Below are 10,410 nucleotides of genomic sequence, written 5' to 3'. Positions count from 1 at the left end.
ATGCCAACACTGTTACCCCCATGTAACATCCAGTTTCAGAATGTTTTTGATTTCGGGTTAGAAGACCATAATTAGATCGAATAAATGTGTTAGTCTTCAAGGGAATAAAATTTAGACCTTATATACATTGGCTCAAGCACCACATACCTTTTACTCGAGCACTAAAGGTGCGGTCTTGCCACACCTCAACAAAACCACTATTATATAAAAGACTCCACAACTCAACATACATATTGTTGCATAAAAGAGCATCTAACCATTATTTAAATGCATTAGAAACAAAACTATCTAATTAAGACTCCCAACTCATAACTTAAAAATTGACAAAATAAATCGCTAAAATAGCAAAACAAAATAGATTAGTTTTTTGTATGGTACGGAACAAGTCAGTCTTAGTAATTTGTTATAATTTAAAGTTCTTTACAAATAAATAATAAATGCACCAAATTTGTTACAAACTATATTACTGTAATTAACCATTTGAGTAGTGGACAACAACTCGATTCGAACTAGGGTAGATGGGATACTATCCACATCCCCGAATGTTTCAGCGGTGGTCCACTACTCAAATGGTTAATTAGAGTAATATAGTTTGTAACAAATTTGGTGCATTTATTATTTATAAGAAACTTTAAAGTGTGAATAACAAATTACTAAGGCTAACTTGATCCGTACCATATAAATGACTAATATGTACCGTTCAAGAAATTAATTGTGGTGTTAGTAAAAACCATTCTTTCCAAAAAAAAAAGAGTATTATTAGAATTATAGTTCATGTTTTTTTGTACAAGTAGTTTAGGAGGTTATATTTTACAAAATACACTCCCATAGATTTTATGTCGCTTTACCCTTATCTTATTTTCTTTTTAAGCTAAATATTGTCATTTTACTTTTTTTTTTATCAAAATTAAAATCTAATTCAAATTAACTGTTTTTATTTCCTCCACTAAATATATATTAAGTTATTACAAAATAGTAAATAATAAAACCGAAAAAACAAAAATACAAAGCTAACGGGCAGGTAGCTGAACGTTCGGCGTTACTGCTCTTACGATAAAGAAGTGATGGAGAATGGACGGGCAGTATTTCGGGCAGGGCCTAAAATATCTGGCCGAAGGCACACCCCACTTGATAAAAAAGTGTGTAGTCCCATTGAAAAAAGAGATATTTTCCCCTATGCATATTATATTGCGGTAAATTGCTTAATTTAACCCTGAACTATGGATTTATAGTCCAATCAGTCCCTAAGCAATATGTTGTACCATATTAAGGCCTAACTTTCCAACTGGCAACAAACTCAATCCCTAAACAATATGTCAATAATATAATTTAGCCCTGAATTATGATTTATTAAAGTATATTTGAGGTTTTAGTTTAGTTTAAAGATATTATTCAACTCGTCTTCTTGTTTTATTTTACACATGAATACAAAATAATTAGTGTTTGTCAAAAATATATTCGTTATTTTGTTATTTTATTTTTATTTTTTAATTGTGGTTAATTTTGAAGACAAATATGTTAAAATTCAAACATACAAAAGATCGATAGATTGATGAGTTCTATTTTAATAATCGATATAAATATTTCATGTAAGTTTTCTTTGTTTAGCTTTTTTGATGTCCTAACTTTAAACAAAATAAAACTATACATGATGCATCTTTTAATTATTTAAGCTTAATTGTAATAAGCTTAAACTAACATTGGTACTACATAAACGATGCAATTGTTCTAAAAACAAAAATATATAAACCATGCACATGAAATCCAGGAAAACCTTAAAAATAAAGGTAGTTTTTTTTTCATGGCCTAACATTTTTGAATTTTTAAGTTTGGTCTTGACATGACATACTTCTTTTTTTCCTCCACATGTTTAAATATTCTCTTTTCTTGGAACATTTTGTTACTTTTTGCTCTAATATTTGCTTATTGTATGTGGCAATGACGATGTTCTTGAAATTTCTACATGTGATTATAGTTCACAATCTTGACATGTGTATAAACCTTATTCACACGTAGAAGTATTCATTTTGCTCTATTTCGCCTTATTTGCTACAATTTCTGAACTTTCTTTTTCCCACATAACCTTCCATGTGATCATGGTATAGTTTCTTGCTTCGTGTCCTTTATGAAACTCAATAATAGTGAACCTGTAGACTGAAGGGAGTAGTGTCATATTCGTCACTCTTTTTTACACGTCATGTCAGCACCACCTTACTTTTACCACACTTCTTCTATTCATTTGCCACACATAAGGAATGTTTTGCCACATTTATTTGTTCAAATTGCTATTACCAAGAAACAATACAAGTCTGTTTCTATTATAGACCTCATACCACAAATGTTAAATAGGAATTACATGAAATGATCCTTGATTATACATAACCAATGACTTTCCAAATAAACTACCTCATCAGGATCAACATGCTTAGAAAATAATGTGTGATTGTCCTTCCTATAGATAAATTTAACATGCCCAAAGAGTTATCTTAGTCAACGAATTATATAAAGGAAACATAAAACAAATATAATTCCGATATAAAGACAAGACGTTTCATTTGGGCTATTAATCAAACACTTGGAGTACTTGTTTAACAACACTAATGGTGTGTAACCATTATAAGGTAAACATACTCAATGTGCAAGTCAAAAGCCAAATGTAAAGTAGGTCAAATTTAAAACAGGAATGTAAGCATATTATTCATCATTAATTTGAGGGGAAATTGGATTACCCAACAATCATACACCATTATAAGTAGGAGAAGTCATGCCAGTTTAAAAATTTTTGTTAGTGATTTTAGATTACGTGTCATTTAAGTGTAATTAGATCTTATATTACTTTTAATAGGGATCAAAGCTATGATCTAATACAAGTCAGGTGGTACATGATGCATACTTCATAATACAAGTTTGATCCTGAACATAACAAATATGGGGTTCAAAGGGACAAAGCTCCAAAACCTCTATAGAACTTTGAAGTCATAACACAATGGAAAAACATGTTTAGAAGTGGCAAGTTAATTAGTGTTAATGTTGGAAATTTCATTAAGGTAAAGAGTTGCCGACTTGTCTACTTTGAAGCTATGATATTGAATTCAAAACGACAGTGCAAGGTCTGAAGTTATGGGGTCAAAGAGTGAAGTTATGGTTATTGGGATTATGATAATCGATCCTCTGGTCTTGCGATCAAGCAGTGCTTGCTCTTGAGAATCCGTGGACATGTTACTATGATAATTTTATTAACAGTTATAACTTATAACTTCATGATAACTATTGGTAATTTCCCAAAACCATATTTTATCATCATTATCCATTTGTGAGTATAAATAGGAGATATACTTAAGTTTTTTTAAATGAATGAACTCTACACATCTCACAATAAAAATCTGGTTTTGCTTCCTATCTTTGTGGCTAATACAAATATGGTGTTGCTTCCTATCTTTGTGCCTATGATTTGAAGTGGTTTGTTTTGTTAGCATATTACCCTGATAAAATATTTGTAGATCCCAAGCATATAGAACAAATATTTTTCAAGTAAAGTGTTCTATATGATTTGTTAACGATCCAATAACTCTGATTTAATCTACAACAATTTGTAATCATGAACTTCCCCCCAAAAAAAATAGATAACGTCAAATGTAGTTCTATGCAAGTGTGTTTATAATATTTGAGTATCAATTTTCGCGTCAAATAGATTTAAATTAGATAATTAGTATCATCTTTATGTTTACATATCCTAACTGGTTTGGTTAACATGTTTAGCTTTTTCTAACCATTTTATGGTGAGACTTATATGTAGGGTGGGGGTATTCCAGTAGTTAAAATTTGATGCAATTTAATTTCCCACAAAATAATGACACAATTAATGAATAAAATTGGGATGAATAAATTGCATAATGAATACGGAAATTTATAGTGGTTTGTGTATAAAGCTAAGTCTGCTCGATAGTTTACATCATGCGTTGCTAAATTCTATAACATGGGAAATAAGGACTAGAAGTTATTATTTTATTTGAAAGATTTATCGTATTAGATCTATGATTTTAAAGTTATAGATGACCTTTCAAGATTTGAGTTAAGATATGTGGCTTTGACTTGACCCCATTACCCTTGAGTGAGATCTTAATTGCATCATCATGATAACCTTGCTCTAGTATGGATCATGATAGACGGGAGCGGTTTTGGTCCCTTCACGTTCATGGAATTTTAACCATTTTTACAATAAAATTAGCATCGTGTGGTATGATCTTGTAAAGGCTCTATGGTTGTGCATATGTTTAACATGTTATTTGTGATTGATCAAGTTTAGGGTTCTTCTTGGTTATATGAAATCCATGTTGTTAATATATCAATTGCATTTGATTTGGTATGATCATGTTAGAAAAACCCTACAATATTATGAATAAAAATAAATTTCATTGTTTATAATGGTAAGAAAAATGAAGTATCCTGCTATTTTATGCAATTTAACCAAATATTTTAAATACTAGAAATATGAGCAATCTTCATTTTTTGTGTATAATTGAAAGGGTGTATACTGTATACATTAACCCTCTTGTTTTTGTATTAAGTTCCAAGATAAAAAGAAAGAGGTATATAAGATATTGTTATATAATGCAATTTGTCGATTTAGCGTAATGAGTTTGAATCAAAGTATTGGGTATTACAGTATTACTTGACGAATTAATAGGCAGATAATAAGAAGTTTAATCTTTCTTAAAAAAAAGTATCAACTAACGAGTGGGGTGTTATTTGCTTTTTTGGGTTTAAATATTAGTTTAATTTTTGTTGCTTTCTATCAAGTTTAATGGAATATGATGCATCTTCAATCTTCATACATGTGTTGATTGCTTGGAAACAACTTTGAAATGTATTTATTTATATATATTATAGTAATTTCTTGTTATTGCCATTATATGTTTTTATAGTTACTTCATATATCCGTAATAATTATTTTGTATTTTAATCGTATTATTATAGGTAGGAAGAAATTTGAAGGTACAATATTGTGATTAAAAGAAATTAAATTATGATGCAATAGTAGATTTTTTATTTATTTATAAAAACACGTTATTTTGGTATTTAATCCGTTATATACAAATAACGAAATTAATCACTCATTTAACTAAGGGTCTATTTATGACGATGATTCATAGTTCATGGATGAGAAGTGTAATTTGTACCTTTTTTAATTAAAGTTTAAAACGACAACAACGGCTGTCATATTCAACTACCAAGCCGACCACTTGTGTCTTTTTATCCAATAGGAGAGAAGCTTTAGATATAGACAGATTGCTAATGTAGGGAATGAATGGCTGAGATCTATTCGGGGGGGTGGAGAAATGACATGAGAAGATATCTCGGTACACTTGTAACAATTCCAGTATGGGCCCACGTATGTGCATCATGGGCCTCATGGACACATCCATGATGATAATGCGCAATGACATGCTTATGCACATCATCTACAAGCATCAAGATAAAGTGGTATTTGTCCTTTCTACCCCTACCTTTCCAACTTTTCATACGACGTTAGTATAAAATACCATTAACAATAAAATATTGAAGTATTTCTTGTGTAAACATTTTTTTATATCGGTAAAGATAGTATATTATTTAGAATAGAATATAAAAATAATAAATAATGACATAAAATCTCACAGTTTATGAAAAAGATTTCCAAACAATATAAAAAAAACATTTATTGATATACGTATTGATATACAACAAAGAAAATCACAATTATTTATGTTCTATTTATTAATGAATGTTGTGATTTTGTATTTTTAAGGCTTTAATATATTCGAAAAAAAATATCAAGATTTATCATTTTATGCTCTAAAAATTATATCTATATTGATATAATTTTGTTTTCATATGCTATTAGTTCTCTCTCTCTCTCTATATATATATATATATATATATATATATATATATATATATATATATATATATATATATATAGGGCTAGGTTAATATGTTTTTTATATTTATTGTGTGCAATAATGCACCAATAGAAATTTAGTAAAATTAAATGATTTTTCCATAATTGTATGTATATTAAATGATATCCATAATTATAATTATTATTTTATGGAAACTAATTAAATTCGTCATTAATGTCAGCAATAACATTATTTCAGAATGAATTTGTATCTAGGTTTTTATGTATGTGTTCGTTTTTTTTAGGACCCACTCACTTAAAATACAATAAAGTTGCATAGAATATGAAGAATGAAAACGTATTCTAGTAGAATACACTCTCGTTCTGCTAGAATACACTCTCATTCTTGTAGATACGGATTCATTCTGAAAGAATATTATTGTTGACATTAATGATGAATTTAATTTTTACATTTTATTTTTACTAAATTCTTATTGGTGCAATTTAGCATACAATAACTGTGAGAAACATTTGAACCTACCTCTCTCTCTCTCTCTCTCTCTATATATATATATATATATATATATATATATATATATATATATATATATATATATATATATGGAAAAATGAATATATCCGTAAAGGTATATAAGCTTAGGTACCCAAACCCACCATAATACATCGTTTTGTATCATATATGCATTATAATGTTCTTAAACTTTAACCCCTAACTTGATTTACTTTCCAGATTTTCAAAATTTCACTATTATATTTCTCTTACATTACATCTTTCTATAGAACAACTACTAGATTATATATATATTATAGTTGAAAATGAAAATTTTGTAAGAGGAAGACAATGATAAAATTTATAAAAATCTTGAAATTAAATCAAGTTAGGAGTTGAATTTTAAGAACTTTAGAAGATTACAATGCATATATAATTCAAAACAGCGTAGTATGGTGAGTTTGGGTACTTAAGCTTATATACTTTTAAAGATATATTCACTTTGTCCGCATATATATATATATATATATATATATATATATATATATATATATATTAGCTACGATAATAATAATAAATCATATATACAAATCAAATACGATACCAAGGGCCGGTCCAAAGATATAGTGGACCCATGGCGAAAAGAAAAAATGGTCTCCCAAAGTCATAAATATAATAAAAATTAAATCGAAAATAGACATACCGTTATAAAATTCACTATTAATACTAAAAAACATAAATATGATAAAAACATTACAAAACAACTAATTTAAAGAAAAATATTTCTCTTAACATGTTTAAATAAGTTAGTTTTTTCTCTATATAATTATAACATATATTCTAGGAATTTTGGAACCTTTAGAGACATGGACCCAAAGCGACCGCCCGGGATGCCCACCACTAGGGTCAGGCCTGACGATACCACAACAACAAAAATTTCAGCAATAAATATACAACATCAAATAATCACACGCCAACATCACAACAACATTACATTATCAACCAAATAACTACATAGTATAAGCAACACAACAATGCAAATAAATACAACATCACCCTCCCAAGGTCAGCTCACATTCCTACTAGCTTTTATTCTAACTCTACCGACATGGAAAAAAACCATAATGAAAACAATAAGTATTAATAGTTATACTAAGTCTATGGAATAACAATCTGCCTTTGAAACAATACACGTATGTGATCGTATCAAATAAAAAAGTAAGACATCTAAATCTACAACAAAGACAACATGTGTAATTGCGCTCGTACCAGATCCTAAAAACACACCTAAAATTTGCAATGGAAGTGTTTAATGTGACTTGAGCATTTGGAGCATTCGCATGGAGCATGTGAGTTCAATGGATCACTTGGGGTTCATGGAGCATGTAACAAATGAACAGATCATTGAGAAAGGAATAGATCATCTAAAAAAGGAACAGATCAAGTGACAAATGAACATATCTTCTCAAAGGGGGTATATAGCACCTGGGAAAGGAATGGAGCACCTTGGTGCATGGATGCACCATCCATGACCAAGATACGCCATTCATAGGCATGGATGCACCATATATGTTGAAGTTGTTCCATCTAGTGTCTAGATGCGCCAACTAGGAAGCAAGTGTGCCACTCATGAAGATTGATGCACCACTATGGTCAGAGTGTGCCACTTTGGAGACTAGATTTGCCATTTATTAAGGATGCGTGCCATTAGGAAGCAACATGCGCCACTCCACGTCAAGATGCGTCATTTGTGAAGGAGTGCCATCTTGTAGGAAGATCTGACACCCTTGGAGAAGGTGCGTCATTCCTTGCACACGATGCACCACTCATATCGAGTCAAACCATACATTGGCATAAAATATCATTAAATAAAACTATTATGGCAATCATATGACACCGAGTTACATTATTCTTGGTCAGACGAGTCAAAGGCACTGCAATCTTAGAGAAGTACTGGATAAACCTCCGATAATACCCCGCAAGGCCTAAGAAACTCTGAATCTCAGATGCGTTCTTCGGAACTTCCCAACACATCATAACCTCAATTTTGGCGGGTTCCACCAAGATACCCCCTTGGTTGATGATGTGCCCCAAAAACTGCACCTCATGCAACCAAAATTCACATTTGGATAACTTGGCATAAAACCTCTCCCTCCTCAAGGTCTCCAACACCTCCCTAAAATGTTGCTCATGCTACTCTTTGGTCTTAGAGCAAACCAGGATATCATCAATAAAAACAATCACGGATCGATCCAACATCGGTCTGCACACTCGGTTCATGAGATCCATGAACGCTGCTGGAGCATTGGTGAGCCCGAATGGCATCACCACGAACTCGTAATGACCATAACGAGTTCTGAAGGTCATCTTCTGAATATCCTCATCCCCGATCCTCATATGATGATATCCCGACCGAAGATCGATCTTGGAAAACCAAGATGCACCCTGAAGCTGATCAAATAAGCTGTCAATCCTCGGAAGTGGGTAACGGTTCTTTACCGTCAACTTGTTCAGCTCCCGATAATCGATACACATCTGTGTGAACCATCCTTATTTTTCACGAATAGGATCGGTGCTCCCCACGGGGAACTGCTTGGGAGAATAAAACCCTTGTCTAGCAGCTCCTGCAGCTGCGTAGACAACTCCTGCATCTTAGGCAGAGCTAGGCGATACACGCCTTGGCTATCGGAGCCGATCCAGACATCAAATCAATCCGGAACTCAACTTGCCTCTCAGGTGGCACTCCCGACAACTCCTCAGGAAAAACATCGGGAAAGTCTCGCATAATAGGTACCCCTCTCAACTTTGTCGTGATCTCCACCCTCGAATCCGATACATAAGCCAGAAACCCAGAACAACCCTGCTGAAGAAGCCTCCTATCCCTCACTGCTGAACAGAGAGTTAGCCCACGCGAAGCTCTCTCACCAGTAATGACTAGTTCTCCCCCACTTGGGGTTCGAACTCTCACTAACTGCCGCTCACAATTAATCACGACCCCATTAGGCCCCAACCCGTCCATCCCGATGATCACCTTCAATCCCCTCAAGGGAATCGGTACCAAGTCGATGGGAAACCTCTCGCCGAACATGTTCAGAATACTTCTACGGAATACCCTCGCAGTGCTCACAGTACGATCATCAACAATCTTCACCTCCAGAGGAGACTCCAAAGGCCCCAGAGCGTTTCGAAACTTCTTGCTAAGCGTAAGAGATACAAAGGATCGGGTAGCCCCCAAATAAAAAAGAACATGATCCGACAATCCATTGACCAAAAAGTTCCCTATACAAGATCATAACAACATAAGCATAACAATAAAACAACAAAGATAGAGAACGCGCATGTACGCTTAGCGAACGAGGGGAGGTTCTTTTGCCAAAAACATAATAAACAAATAAATGAATAAAGGAAAATTACCTGGATTTTCGGGTGTTACATGGGGGTTGTACTGTGCCATCTTTGTCTTTGCTTGATGATAAAGATGTGATATTAGTCGGTGGACAGGGAATTATGCCATCAATATAACTGAATAGGTTATTGGTGAGAAGGAATGGTTGGACCATCGCCTTTCAGTAACTATAGTTGGTAGGAGATAGAGTGAAACCAAACTTATGGCGACACTGGAGAGTTTTATCTGCTGGGGTAAAGGCTGCAAGTGTCATTGATAACCAACAGAAAAAGAAAAAGAAAAAGAATGGATGTTACTGTATGTGTCTGTAGGTGGCGGCACGACACTGTGGTGCAGATTGACAGATGCAGGCGACAACAATTGATGACCGGGAAGCATTGTAGGCTTGATCGGTGCTGATTTCCTTTGCATCAAATGAAAAAGAAAAAGAAAAAAAATGGATGGTACTGTATGTTGCTGTAGGTTGCGGCACTATTGTGCATATTGACAAATACATGTGACAACAATTAATGACCGGTGGAAGCACTGTGGGTTCGATCTGTGCTGATTTCCTTTGATCGTCGTTTTTTTAGGGTGTGCCGTTCTGCTATGATACCAAGATAAACTTAGTAA

Source organism: Lactuca virosa, chromosome 6 (genome assembly GCF_052849685.1).
Source record: "Lactuca virosa cultivar CGN04683 chromosome 6, Lactuca_virosa_CGN04683_v6, whole genome shotgun sequence".
Lineage (NCBI taxonomy): Eukaryota > Viridiplantae > Streptophyta > Magnoliopsida > Asterales > Asteraceae > Lactuca > Lactuca virosa.
The sequence above is the reverse complement of the archived record's forward strand: the minus strand, read 5'-3'. Positions refer to the sequence as shown.